General features: G+C 44.4%; 1 protein-coding gene across 2 annotated transcripts in view; it reads left to right on the plus strand.

The window, feature by feature from the left end:
- The first annotated feature begins 2810 nt into the window (after window positions 1-2810).
- Window positions 2811-15549, plus strand: part of LOC142570935 (gonadotropin-releasing hormone receptor-like) — a 72003-nt gene continuing 59264 nt past the window's right edge. For both annotated transcript variants that reach the window (XM_075679235.1, XM_075679236.1), the window contains exon 1: window positions 2811-2884. The gene's annotated coding sequence lies outside the window, so the exon portion shown is untranslated. The remainder of the gene's footprint in view (window positions 2885-15549) is intronic.

Consider the following 15549-nt stretch of genomic DNA (forward strand, 5'->3'; position numbering starts at 1 on the left):
TTTTTAAATTTCTGGCCATATTTCTGCCTCACAGGTTCCCTTGCGGTTTCAAGCGACACACGTGAACTCCACAGCGAATTTTCCTGACCCAAAGCTCCTTTCAACGGGACTTTCTTTGATGTGTCCATGCGTCGGTGCACCGTCTGCTTTGTAGTAATGCTTAACGCAAACATTGAAACTGCTCCGCTTCAGTCACTGCGACAACCGCCCGTACATTTAGGGTTCTTTCCAAATTGCTTAAGATCCTTAGCGCTACACTGAAAATGTATTCATTCCAGTCTGTCGAAGGCCAGACATAAGCATGCAGCGTAACGCGCTCGCTTAAGATGTTCATAGAAGCAAAAAAGAAAAAAATGAATTAAAGAAAGAAAGGCGAATCACGTGCCCTAAAACAGACACAGAGGTACGGCTCAAGCAAGCTCTACGTCCTCTTCGGATGTAAAAGGCCTCCAAGATCGGTGCCAAGTATAGTCTTTGTGCGTCTTTGTGCCCCATGCTGAGCAATTAGTTTCTCGTTCGATACCCGGCCAAGGCGGGCGTATCCAAATGAGGCGGAATGCAAAGGGACTCGTGTGTCACGCTTACATATACAGAGAGAAGGCTGAACAACAGGGGGGACTGAAAATGAGCAAGAGAAAATTCACTGTTAACGTCGCCGACGTAGCGAAAGTTCTCTGCTCTGTATCACAGATGGCTGCTTCAGGCTGTTTATGGTGCACGTTTAAAGAACCCCAAGGGGTCCAAGTTAATGCACTAAGGCGTACCTCATAAACAACTCCGCAGTTTAGGGACGCTAGACCCCACTATCTTCTTTTTCTTTCTTTTTTTTTTTGTGTCTGTTTTTGTGTCTCCCTGAATTTGCGCTGCAGCGGCCTCTATAGGTATCTTTTCTTTTTTTCATTCAAATGAGTGTGATAGCGAGGAGACTCTTCAACACCTTCTCTGTAGCTGTCCTCGCTACAATTTACAGAGACGACCGCTCGAAATCGTGATAACGCGATTCTACCAAAGACCTGTAACGGAGGAACTTATTTTAGAATGCCGACATCACAAAGTATCGTAGCGGAGGGCGACGAGGGCATTGTTAACTTTTTAAGGGCAACATAATTGGTCGAGCGGCTGTAGCCTGACCAGATGCTTACAGTGCTGCAAGTGCTACTGTGCTGTGTGGGGACAGTATACGGTGACAGTATTTGATATGTGATTGTATGCCTATGCTCCTTTCTTTCTTTGTCTTTACTTTGCTGTCACTTTACCTCCCCCTCCCCTCTCTCCCCAGCGTAGGGTAGGAAACCGGATCTACCCATCTGGTAAACCTTTCTGCCTTTCCCATTTCTTCTGTCTCTCTCTTAATTCATATGAACATAAAATAAATAAATTAAGACAAGCATAGCGTTCACGGCTCCTCCCTTTCACGTAACGGAAATTAAGCGAATAAATACTGTAAAATAATAAGTTACGTCACAAATACGGAGCTGTAGATAAGAGGGTGGATGAAAGATGTCCTATAGAAACACTGGAACACACGCAAACAAGAGACAAGAACAGGCTGCACCCCGCTCAATTCTGAGTCCCGACCGGGCCAAGGGGAAGAATACATACAGGTTACCTAACGCACGCGCGCATACATAATAGTTAAACCTGTGCTTCATCATATATGTCACACGACGATGACACGCATACTAGAAACCAAGCCCACATAGATACACATAGCGTTAGTCGATCTCGCTTACATAATTTCATAACAAACACATTTATTCTACCTGTTTATTGCAAGTGTGCGTGTGTGTGCGTGTGTGTGTGTGTTCATTTTTAAGGGGGAGCTTTAGCTCTGGTGCTCCTATCCTATCATGTAAAATGAGAATTCGTTTTTCTCGGTAACCACTGCACCAAATTTGACGAGATTTATTGCATTTAAAAGCAAAACTCAAAATCTAGTGACTGTATGCAACGAATTTTCGATTTAGGTTGTCAATCTTCTATGAAAAATTTGGGAAAACCGAAATTTTTCAGGAAACGAAACTGTCAAGTTTACAACTCTGTATCTCAGCAAGGAAATATGATATCATAGTTCTGTGAATTGCATCTGAGAGTACATCTAAAGCGCACAAATTTGATATTTGCACACAAATCTAAAAAATTCAGCCGTATGGAAATACAGCTTTTTCAGAACCCTTGTACACAACGTAACAAATTCACGTAAGGTATAAATTGACATATCGAATTTGTCCGCTTTGAATGATCTAATGGATGCTGTTTACAGAACCACGATATCTATTCTTGATGCAGAGCTATTAATTTATAAACTTCGCTCGTCTATTCTTTTTCGAACTTCCCAATTTCTGAAATGTTTTTAAAAGAATTCAGGCCCTAAATCGAAATCCCGCTTCCAACAGTCACTAGAGTTTAACTTTCTCTCTCGAATGCAACAGATTTCGTTAAAATCGGTCCAGGGGTTATCTCAGAAAAGTGTTTTTGCGTTTTACATATATTTGAATAGGCCGCATCGGAGTTGGGCCTATTCTCACGCGCACGCGCACATATTCTCACGCGCACATCAACCAGATTGAGGGCGCTTGACGCGGCAAAGCCGAGCATGAGCTCCCAAATGCCGATACCGTAAAATAAGGAGCGCCCGAGCTTCGTACCGAATATGAGCACCACCTCGCGAGTGTCGCCGAAATGAAAAGCAGCGAGAGGGGAGGAGGCAGTGAGACGCGGCGGGTGGCGTCCCCTGTCGTCCGGCTTTGCCACGTCGCGACCGCGTTGTGCCGTGGTGCGGCCCGCCGCACGTGCTTCGCGCCGGTACCAGTCGGTCGCGGTCCGCGTTCGGCGTAAGACGGCTCCGTTTTGGATTACGTGCTTGCCCGCCTTTCGGTTGCCGGTAAGTTTGGCCATGTGACGAGGCGGGGCACTGCCAGCGTCTGGTAGGAGCGCTATAGACTTACGCTCTGCGCGCGGAGAAAGAACGTGTGCTTTAAGATGACGCACAATTTTTTTATAGCACCACGTGAATGTCTTTCATGGCGTGATAGTTAGTCTCCCCTAAGCCCAGAGTGCAACGCTTTAACCGAAACAACAGCTCCCTGTTCTTACTAAGAATCTGGTGACTAAAACTCACACTCATCTCGTGTTTTCTCGCTCTTTCTTTTTCGTTTTTGGTCGTTACAACTCAAACCAGGAGAACATTAAACTTTTCACCGTAAACATACGCTGCGTGCTTTCTAGTCCGCCTCTTATGTAGCGCTGTTTCGCTGACTTCAATTTCACGCACTTATAGAATGACACACGAGGTTTGGTCGCATGATGACGGCAAAATAGTTTATGGGTTTCTTTAATTTTTCTAGCTCATGTGCTGCTGACAAGAGACAGGAAATATTACAAAAAGGGGGGAGGGAGGCACAGACGTTTAATCCAGAACGTGTGACAGGCACCGTTTATGAGTGGTGTAATCACATGGTGCTTGTTCATTAGCTTAAAAAATACAAGCGGCCTACAGATTGTATGTGGGTTTGTAATAAGCTTTCCGGTAAGTTATTCATGCTGAAATGACGTGAACCCTGATACGTTGAACGCACAAAATGACTCTGCCTTGCTAAAAAGAGAAGCACAGCTTGCTGAGTACTCGTAAACAATGGCAATTAATTTCAGGACTTAAGCAGAAATCATACCACGAAATTTGTTTACCACGCAAGTAACTACAATTCCTGATTTTTCTACTCTGGCGTACGTATCAATATGAAAATTCGAGGTTACTCATTACACCGGAAAGGTTGATTGCGTTTTAAAGAAAAACATACTGCCGGAACATTATACCGGTCGGGCCGCATGGTATATTACGACACATGGCGAGCCCAGCTCAACTTTGTCATAGCTTTAAAGCTTGCTATGGCAAGTGTGCGGTGATGAATGCTCAGTCTACAATATGAAATGCTCCTTTTATTTCTCGTAGTTCTAATTCTGTTATAAAGTCGGCGGTGCCTAGACGCTTAGCTCGATATTGGTTTGCTTTCATCTTCACCTTATGAATCTTTCTTCTTCACCTGAACAAAAAGTCACTAAGGAATTTTTTGTGACACATAACTTAGTACTTCGAACTAGAGCACACTGAGACTGGAACAACCAAGCAAAAGCATTCAATAAAGTAGCTGCACTTTTCTTCGTGTGACTTCTTATAGTTCACATCAACGTGCGTAACGTTATGTGAGTCCTTGTTAGGTGCAATACCATTGTTTCCGGTTGAAACGTTATTACCTTCATTCATTCAGAAGGCACCTAAACGCTCACGTGCAAGCAAAGGAAAAAAAATTTGCTGTGTTCGAGATTCTGGGGGAAAAAAAATCTAAAATAAGAGACATTACGTGACGTGCAATATCACTGGGTGGCTCAGAAAAATGAGCTCGCTGCCCGCGGAGAGTTGGACGCTTACCTATCATTCTTTACTCTGCTTAATGAATACACATAGTGCACAATTGGTGTTGGTTTGCAGTACTATAATGATTGCGGAAAAGAGGACAGAAGAACATTTCTGCTGGTCGCACCGTAACTGTTTATACTTTGACTACTGATACCTAAACAGCAAACCGCAGAGAGGGCGGAGGTTACTGAGAGGGAAGGACATGGAGGAGGCATGGGAATAAAGAACAGATATGAGGAAAGATATTTACAACCATGACATCTTTGGGCCCGAAGACCGTTCATTCATGGGGTCACTTTTCGAATAGACTCTTAATACAACAGTTCATATCACAGGTTCTTACATTGTAAGCGCGAAAAAAAAAAGACATTATTCGGCTGACTATCACGGCTAGATGCTGAAAGGAGGATCTAACACGTGCGTGTAGAAAGTGCCCAATTCATGGTCGCAGTGGTATACCGCTAAACTGACATGACACGAAAGAAAGACGCAATACCGCGGAAAATATGTGAGTTTTCCTCGCTTCGCCAGTATTGCAGTGCCACTCGGCTCAATAATTTTGTTTTTCCTACGGCTTGCATATATATAGCATGCGATTAGCACGGCGCATTTGTAAATGTATCCTTAATGCCATCGGTCAGTATAAAGTCAGCGCTTGGTTCGTCCTATTGTCTCTTTCTTTTGTTCCGTGTCGGTTTAGCGTTGCCTCTGCAACCAAACAGCTGTGCCAACTCGCCCAGTTTACTATTCTTGTTATTTCATTCCTTTTGTGTTTTTTGCCACAAAATTTACTTTTCTTTACACAGATACAAACAAGAATGTCCACGTCATGAGGTATAGGTACGTACCTTGGTGCTAAACTCTGGATTTTTTCTGTAAACTCACGGTAATCAAAACGCACTTCGGGGAGTCTTGCGATCGTCTGTGACGACGCAACGCTCTACGCAAAATTTTAGTTAGCTTTTGCGAACGCTGCAGAAAAAAATAAATACGAGTAAACCAACTGTATGCAGCTCCGGATACATCTAACTTTATCTTCTAGATAAAAATTTTTTAGCTGGTTGCTATTTAATTTTGAAAAGGTGTGAACGTACCTCAAGTACCGGATGTTTCAGCGAACAATATTCAATTTAAGAAACAAAAATTGCGTGTGGAAGATAGCGCAGTTCTAGTCCATGAGTTGGTCAACTCGAAGAAGGGGGCATTACTTCCACAAGAAATTGAAATGCATAATCGGCTAAATAACTAAAGTCACTAATTAAATTTTAGCTAGTTACGTCATGGCACATACTGTAATTTAAAAATTCTTGTTGGGGAGTTCGCAAGGCATATCCACTTGGAAAGAATTCTCAGGATGACACCAGTTTGGAGGCATTAATTCCCGAACTTCGCGGAGAAATGCATTGGTGTTCTAATTACTTTGGCGCTTCAATGCATAAAACGACGCTTTGCTAAGAAAGTAAGCGGAACGAGAGTGCATTTTTACAACAAGTTTGACGGCGGATATCTCGTAAATGGTGTCATTCCCATAATCCTTTTTTCGAGTGGATATGCCTCGCAGTCTCACCCGCTAAAATTTGTAGATTGCATAATGGGCAACAAGAAAATTAGTTAAAATTATTGATTTATTAAAAATTAATCGATTGTGCATTTCATTTTATTGTGCAACTAATGCCGCCCCTTCGAGCAGATCAGCTCATGCACTGGTATCGTGATATCGGCCGCTTGCAATTTTTATAAAGATTTTTCGAAAGTGTTCGTTGAAACACCCTCTATAACGAACAAAGGGCCGCGCGACGAAAAACAGACCGCGAGTAAGGAATAAGTTTTCACTCCAGTTCGAGCTTCGTCGCACGTCGCGGAGTCTCCGAGCGCCGTCACAGTGGTCGGCGATCGTAGAGTAGGCGAGATACGCCTGGGCCCGACTGCATTTATGAAGCGAGCTACTTCCCCGCGCGCGTTAAGTGTACGCGTGGTCAGGCGGGCGGCTCGGCGCGGTGCGGCGAGCCAGCAGACCATGCGCTCGGTTAAGAGTTGGTTCAGCAATATCGCGAGCGCATTGCGCCACGTATATGAGCAAGTGTCAGAGAGTCTCTGGCGCGCCACAGTCCTTGCAGGAGCTCTATCGAGGCGGCGGAAAAAGCAGGCGGAGGAGGTGCGTTGCTAGCTGGGGAGGCGGGTCCTATACAGTCCGCGCCGGCAACTGCTCGTGCCCGAGGGTCGCTGATCGAGTGCGGTGGAGAGCGAAGCCCGTCGCAATACAGGATACGGGGAAGGCTAACGGCGAGGACGGCGGAGAGTGCAAATGCAACGCAACAGGCTGCGAGCCATATCCATCCTGTGTACTTCGCCGCCCCTTTTAGCCGGCCCACCACACGTCACCGTTCGCACTCCAGTTCGGCATCGCGGAATAATTTGAGGAGGAGGGATTTCTCCCAAGTAGCCATTTAGCAGGAACGCGCCATTTTGCTCGCGCAAGCAAAGTGTCACTTGAACTTGTGTGCGGAGTCGTTCTATATACGCAGGAGTCCATACATTAACGCTTCGCGTTGTCTTTCAAAAGCAGGACACTCGAACAAATAACGCTTAATGTCACCCGTGGCTCGACAGTGCACACACACTACGACGACGACGACGACGACATATTAAGCCCTGTCTAGCACCCTGCGCAGATGCGGTAGAGAATGGGTAGCTGAATTCGGCTCTTTTTAGTCCCTTGGTCCCGCAAACTTGGTGCGGTGAAGACGACAAGGAAGGCATGTTGCTTATGACATTCGTATCGATTAAAATTAAACCATGGGTTTTCACGTGCCAGGACCACGATCTGATTATGAGGCACGCCGTAGTGGGGAACTCCGGAAATTTGGACCCTCTGGGGTTCTTTAACGTGCACCTATATCTAAGCGAACGGGTGTTACTGCACGTTCGCCAACCATCATTTGTATCGATGAGACCCGATGCATTGCATGAGAGCCTGCGCCCGTATGCAATCGCAGCAACTCCGCACGTTCTCTCTCTCTCCTTTTTTTTTTGCTAACTGTTACAAGGCCACGCGCCCATCACGCGCAGCTTGCCAGTTCTTCGCACCCGATGCGCCGCTGTTATATGGAACGCCTATATCGCGTTTCGCTAGCCGGGTGCCTCATCAAAAACGTGAAGTACATCTGAAGCAGATCCTGCTATACGGACGTCATATTATTTATATTGAATGTATATTGTAGCTGCATTTTTTTTTCAGCATACGCATAAACACAAATTTTCAGTTGCCATTTAGGAGAAATACGTTCGATACGGTTATGCATACTTAACACAGCCAGTCCATGCGCTTGCGACAAAGTACGAAAACATTGGATAAACCGTCATTTGTATAATGACATAAAAAAAGAGAAAAATTCTATGAACCACCTTTTCATAAAAAAACACGTGATCAAGAACCAGTTGGCGACATTCAAAAAGGTTCAGAAATCACCCGCAAAGCAAACTGAAGGAAGCTAAACAAAATTACTATCAACAACTGCTTTCTGACATACGTAATGAACCGAAACTGATGTGGAACACTCTGAATAAAATAGCAAGTAGAAAGTCGACTATCGTGTCACACGTACCATTACTGAACAAAAGTCAAATGACGAGCATGAACGAACATATTGTTCAGGCTGGATCGTTGTGCCTCGAAAGGAGGCGAACGAAGAGAGGTTCATGCGATTGATATCCCACCGGTGACTAGCTCCATTTCTTCTGCAACTCACAGATAGCGTTGAGCTGCAAAATCTGATGCACAAGATTAAGAATTCTGATAAAACCGGAGCCGATCAAATGTGTCTCTAACGGAATAAGTGTTGTTCGGGCTTGTATTGTTAATTTGCCAATATATACAGAAATGTTTTCAGATGCGCTAAAAACCGCCCGCATAACACCAATCCATAAAGGTGGGGCGAAAGATCAAGTGAAAAATTATAGACCAATATCGGTCTTAAATATATTTCGAAGCGTTTTGAAAACGTCGTAGTTGACAGGTTCTGGTCTTTTTTGGCTAAACACAATGTAATCTCAAGTATCAATACGGTTTCCAAAAAAATAAGATAGCGGAGCAAGCCCTTCTAGATATCAAAGATAAAATAATCGAGAACATCGAAGAACAGATGGTTACACTTGGTCTTTTTTTAAGATTTGCGGAAGGCTTTCGACTCGATAGATCATAATATACTAATACATAAACTAGAAATCTACGGAATACGCGGCGTCGCTAATGATTTAATAAGAACTTATTTAACGAATCAAAAAGAAATTGTTCAGATAAATTATATTGCATCTGACATTTTGCTTATAAAACATTAGGGTACATCAAGGCTCGAAACTAGGCCCATTATTGTTCTTAATTTATGTAAATGATATTGTACGAATACCCGAGTCACCTGACTTGAAAATGCTTGCCCATGATGCCAACGTTTCTTTTTGCATCCAATGAAACGTCTGAAATTTCTGTCAGCGTTAACGCGTATCTAAATCGCTTGTCAGTTTGGCTGATAGAAAATAGTCTTGAAAGAAATACTGCAAAAACAACATACATTTTATTCAGGGCTCGTAACAAGGACATACCCAATGACATTAACATTCATTTCAATGGTGCGGCAATTAGCCATGTCCAAGAACAAAAATTCTTAGGCGTATTGTTTGATGAACGTTTATCTTGGGGTTCACATATAAGGATGCTATGCGATGACCTTTCTAAATATGTCTGTATCATAAACAGGATAACACAGCTGATTCCGCTTTGACTCAAACACCAGTTATACAGTACTCTCCTTTACTCTAAACGCTGCTACGGGCTTTTGGTTTGGGGAAAAACTTCCAAAACACTACAACAAGTTAATTCGTTTAGAGAAACGAATCCATCGAATATACGGCAATTGCCATGGCCGTTTTGTGGACCTTGAAACAGCTCCATTATTGCAAGACCACTCCCTTCTTCGAACAGAGAGAATATAAGACGCTTTTGGTCGCCATACATAAACGAAAATTATTCACCAAAACAGTCAATGATGAAATATCTCGTTGTCCACAACGTCGGAATACCAGACACTTACCGAAGACAAACAAATCATGGAAAACCTACACTCATATATCAGTCGATAGATATATTAAACAAGGTAGGAAAACTGTTAAATTTTAGCACTTCAGAAAGTGCCTTCAAAAAAGAGCTTTGTGCATTATTACTTGTCGATGACATTTGCTTTCACTAATTATTGATCAATATTTTGTTTCCATTGCATCTGTATGTATGCATGTATGACCTAACAAAGAGTTCATATAGATAGAATTTGTTCTAATGTTTATGCGACTTCCTCATTCCAATGAACGAATGCTGTAATAATTTCTGTGACTGAACGTTTTGTTACTATTGTGCGAAATACATGTACGTTTTATGTGTGTTTATTTGCACTGATTATAATCGCTATATGTAACTGTCGGGTCTGGGACCCCCCTCAGGCCTTCGTGCCTTTCCCAGTCTCCTCCCCTCGCTCGAACAAGAAATGAAGTTGATTCATTCATTCAACAATACTTATCCGACCGCGAGCGTTGAATTTAACTACTTTGCTCTCTATTAAGCACACATCTACTGTTAAACACACATCCATGGGGCCTGAGCGAGGGTGCATGAATGGAAAAAACCACTACGCGCTAAACTTGCGTGTGTACGTTGCATGCTTGCGAAGCTTGTGCATCAATGGTCCTCTTGGGGGACGTCATCTGCAAACGCTCGCTGACGCGGTGAACATTAAACAGTGCGAATATTACATATAGTGCGTGTCGCAGTCGTATAGTGTCTATTGCTATTGACGCGTGTACTTGTCTTCATCGGGCGACACGTTTCACCGCCTAACAAATGTTATCGCACACCACAGGACGCGCTTGCTTGTGTCGGAAGTTTCTGGAATGTTACCGATGGTTCCATCCGCTGTCTGTGACCGAACCTTGTGTAATCTGATTGGATGTGTGCGCGTCGAGAATAATGTAGAACTTTGTGGAAGGCGCGCGGGTACCAGCGATTAGTCGGGAACATTGGACGATTGATCTATAAAAGCCGACGCGCTTGACCCGTTGATCAGATTTCGACGACCGCCGATCGTGTTCGCCGCTACGGTTGTTCGTTGAGTGTAGCCTGTTTTTGAGGGCACAAGTTCGCACTATAATGCGCTCGTTTCGTTAATCACAGTTTTGCTGTCTTCTTAACCGTCACTACCACGTGACACTATCGTAAAATATCTGACGCCAGTTTATGATGTTGCTCACGCGAAACAACAAAAGCGTTTCCATAGACAAGCAAACAGATATTTTTTTATAAACCCCATATGCGCAATGACATCGGCACGTCCGCGCAATGTGCCTATGTGCCCTACGGACATGACAGCAATTTCCACAAAATGCGAATATTTGAGGAGAAATAAACTTCGGAGGGATGTATTCAATAAATATTCAACTAGTAAACAATATCTTTTAAAGTGGGTATACGCTGTACCGCTCCTTCAACACTGAACTATCGCTAATTTTGTGAAAAGCGGTGTAATTATATTTAAAACAGCTTGCCCGCCATGCTCCTTGGCGGCACAATGTGCCCTTGAATTCATAGGCATAAAATGCAACTGAACTTCAGTACTTAACATTATATCTTAGCGCATTTGCACAGCGCAGTTACTTTGTAAACGTGAAGGCCTAAAGCGCGTTTCTTTCGCAAAGCTTTAGTTACGTCGATCATGTTCGAAAATATTCGTTCCTTGATGCGCCACTCATTGCGCATTTAGCTTTGGTTTCTGATGCTGGGAATGTGGCCACAAAGACTCGAAATTAAGCATTGTCATGTCTGCGAGGCAGTGCGAATCTCATTTCGAAAGCGGGGTGGAGGTGAAAGCCTTTGCGCTGCGATGCTCACGCCTCCCAAAGAAAAGGCGACTGCGTCGAGTCTGCAAATTTAGACCATTGCCCGCAAATTTTTAAAATTACGTCCTTCGCGCTTTCACCAAACAACCCTGTGGAAGTCACCTGCACATATAAACCGTCTCATACTTGGCAAGCAAAGCTTGGGAAACTACTTAAGTATGGTGCTCGTAGCAATTTAATATCTCTCAGCGCATTCCTTACTGAACTGGCTTCTAACCTGCGACGTCTTCTAATTACTGTAAAACTATGACGTAGAGTTATTGTTGCGTCAAATAACATATCATTTGTATTCCGTGAGCTTGGCAGTTATGTATTAAGTATTTTGTCGCCAGCGCAGGCGATGTGCTACCGAAGCTGCGCATGTCATTCCGATAGTGTCACGTGGTAGTGACAGTGAAGAAGAACAGGGGCACAATGCAAGTCACGAAACTAACTGTTTATTGCGTGAACCTGCGCCCAGCGAAACAAGTAGCACAACGACAGCGACAGGCACACTCGTCGATCTTCGAAATCTGATCTGCGAGTCAAGCGCGTATAGTCTTTTATGCATGGCTCGGCAAAGGTTCCAGCGTAATTGCATACCTTCCAGAAAGTACAACATTATTCGCGTAGCGCGATCTATCTGATTAGACGAGCTCCGGCGAGAACAGATACAACAGATAGAATCAACTATAACATTTTAGTAAGTTCGAAATCATGCAGGCGTACCTTGCGTTGAGCGATAACGTTAACCCGTTAGCGAGTGAAATGCGGTCCTCCGTAAGAAGGATAAACAAGTGCACATGTCAATAGATTCGTACCTGCGATATCTTATGCACGACACTTGCCCCATATATCGGAACTGTAATATATGAAGTCGTTAGGTAATCTTAGTTCTGCGCCATGACGATACGTATACGCAACGCGCAAGCGCTTTGCGGAACATGGCAGCCCGTGTCGCGACAGGGCTTTTAAAATGTGCCTGGGAGTACCCACGTACTTAAACGTACGAAAACCTGCTGCGCCATCTGAAAGATCAAAATAAACGTGCTCGTTGTCTAAAGCCATGCCGAGCCAAGTCTTCAGGTAGCAAAGCCAGACCGTCGTCCATAAAAAAAAAAAAAAGCCGAAAGAAATAGAGTCTTCCGCTGGTCGTTTTTGAAACCCTTCATTTTAAGAAAACACAGAGTCTCGCACTGTCCCGAATAAACGAGAACTACGACAGCAGCATGCCGAGGCCCCCCACGTACGCGCGCAAGAATCGGGTGCGTGCGAACGCAGCGGCCGCGTACACATCAGATACCGATCGGGTTGCGTTCAGCACGTATGATTTCGATGGAGGCGAAATGCGAAAACACCCGTGCACTTAGATTTGGGTGCATATTACAGCGAAGCTGTACACCTCTACCGTCCAAGGAAATTTTCTTGTCGTTGCGGTAAGCAAAAACCTCCCCATACGTGGGCCGATCCCGGAGATAGTACAATTTTAGGCCGACCCGCGGCGGGGTAGAAGCAGGCGTTAAGCCCTCCCCATACGTAGGCCGATCCCCAAGATAGTGCGATGCCGGGCCGACCCGCGGCAGAAGTGCAGTTCGTCATTAAGGGGCCCACATGCACAGCTTTGCTGGTCATCTTTCTTCAAAGAGTGGAAGGGCGCTGAGATTTTTTTTAAAGAACCTCAGTTGGTCCGAATTCCCGGAGCCTTCCACAACAGTGTGCCTCATAATGAGACAGTGATTTTGGCACGTAAAACACCAGAATTAAAATTTTCAATCTTGACATGTTTGACGTCACTCTTACGTACCAGCGCTAGGCTCTGGCGTAAAATAAAAAAAAAATATGCTGAACTTCTACTCCCTTGTCCCCGTTGCATAATCAATTTATTACTTTGAAATTTACAAACTTAGGGTTTTAAAAGGGTCTACTTCGTTAGTTGTAACTCATTTAGTGTATCTTAGTGTTCCGTTAAAGGGATATTTTTCGCCGCCGCGTTACACAACGCCAACGTCGTGAGGGTGGCTTCGCCGACACCGGCTGCAGCTAAACCCATTCTTACAATTTACGTAGATGGGCCCTGCTCATTGAAACGAACGTAAAACACCCCAAAATTAGGCACCAACTGAACCATTTTGGATGTAGTTCGCTGCATTAAAAACAACGTATCACGTTGCAAGAAGTCACTGTGTAGAGTCAGATATTTATTTAGGCCATGAAATATTTCACAATATGCGTCAAAATACACACACTTAAATAACATTTTCATCTGACGATGTGGTGATCACGTCTGTACAGAGTGGTAGCAACGTCTTCAAGGCAATGTTCGGCGCTTACGCTTAGGAACTGGAGGCACGAACCTCTGCTACGAGCCCAGGCTAAACAATGCGACTTGGGAGATGGGCTACTAATTTAGCAGCGAAACACGCCCGCTACAAAAACCTGGCGTGCCTACACATTTTCCGAACGTTTTCTACGCCCCAAGCCGATATGTGGAAGACAGTGGGCGCAAACCCGAGTGAAACTTTGCTATAAAGGTGCCTCATTCCATTTCTGGGTTCGAGCACTAAATTAAATGCTGTGCGGCCGGACACTGATGCCGAACGAACACAAACTACTCAGACGTGGGTAACGCAGAGTAAAGTGTGTTGTATCGCTTGATAGATCGGAGGGCGCTGCACTTAAAAAAATTTTTTTACGTGCCAGAACCACGATCTGATAATGAAGCAGGCCCTATGTGGGGGACTCCGGGTGGCGCTCCACTTTTCCAAGAACGCCCTTGAACGGTACATTCCATTTGCCGTATTGCTTATTTTATTGCGTTGTTTTTTGCCACTTCTCCAGGTAAGGTGTTTGCTGCCTGTAATTTCCCCCGCCATTCTTACGCGGGCTACTTGGAACAGCGCGCACGTACGATTCTGGCTCAAGCGACCACAGCAGCGATTCTATCAAAGAGGTTACGTATATGACTCTAACCGAACTGTAGTACGTTACTCGCTCAAAGGCCTGTTATTAACATTAATATACAGGATTTTTAACGAACGAGTGCACAAATAAAACATGCATGCGATGCAAACGTAATGTACGGAAAGCTCAATAGTGTAGTTTCGACCTTGCAGAATCACAGACCTACACGCAGCGATGCTGTCACTTGCTTTCAAACCACTGCATTGGTAACATTTACAGCGCACAGCGAAACTTTAATTACAGATGGCTCAGAACACCTAGTGGATGGCTCAGACTACATAGTGAACGTAGTTTAGGTGAAGACCGCGTATTAGGACTGCGGAGTGACTCGTGTTCCTGTTAACTTGCCTCCCGCGGCAGCAAGGAAAGCTGGCGTCGATTTTGAGTGCGCCTATGTAAAACTTCTTGACGATCCTATATAAAGAACTACCAGCCGGGACAATGAATTACATGGGCTTCATAGAATTTAGAATACCTGCAGAATGGTCGGGCTGAAAAAAAAAGTGGCAACCTCTGCACACCAGGTCATCAGGAAAATCTTGTAGTTCACTCAACTGGGGAAGACGTAAATGTTCAGCGCCGCGTTAGTCTTCACTCTGGGATCATAAGTGCGTGGCTGCTAACCAAAATTATCAGTCAGTCCCTGCGAATAGCTGTTTCTTCCCTACTTTTCTTGTTTATTTCCTTCTTTTCTTTCTTTGGAAGGTTCATCTCCAGCATGTAAAGTAATGCTATCATGCAAATACGCCTTGAGAAGAAGTGAGCAGTAATTTCATTTCTTTCTCAAGCAGCCGAAGTACAGCGCTGCTATAGACGCGATGAGCCCCCGACTTCCTGTCATAATGGACCCTCGGGCGTTAATGCAGACCGGCCATTCTTAGCGCGAAGATCGTTATAAAGTGAAGGATCTATGTGCGTGCCCAACTCTTCCTACTCGACGTTCCTTTTCTTTTCTTTTCTTTTCTTTTCTAATAAGCAGAGTTCCTGTCCTTGTCGTTCAAATGGAACGGGGACAACGGAAGCAACCAAACTAAGAGCGACAAACGGAAGCACGGATGAGCTCGGAAGGGCGCGCACAAAACACCGTCTGCACGAAATTTCACGAGCTGATTACCTGCACGCCACGTATTTGTGGCCACGGGAATGCGACAAGACCCAAAAAGAGAAAATTTAATGCGTGATTTAATGGCGTTAGAGCGCAGTCCTTCTATGCGACCTCAAGGAGACCCTAGGTCCATGAACAACCTATTCCT

This window comes from Dermacentor variabilis, chromosome 2 (genome assembly GCF_050947875.1).
Source record: "Dermacentor variabilis isolate Ectoservices chromosome 2, ASM5094787v1, whole genome shotgun sequence".
Classification (NCBI taxonomy): domain Eukaryota; kingdom Metazoa; phylum Arthropoda; class Arachnida; order Ixodida; family Ixodidae; genus Dermacentor; species Dermacentor variabilis.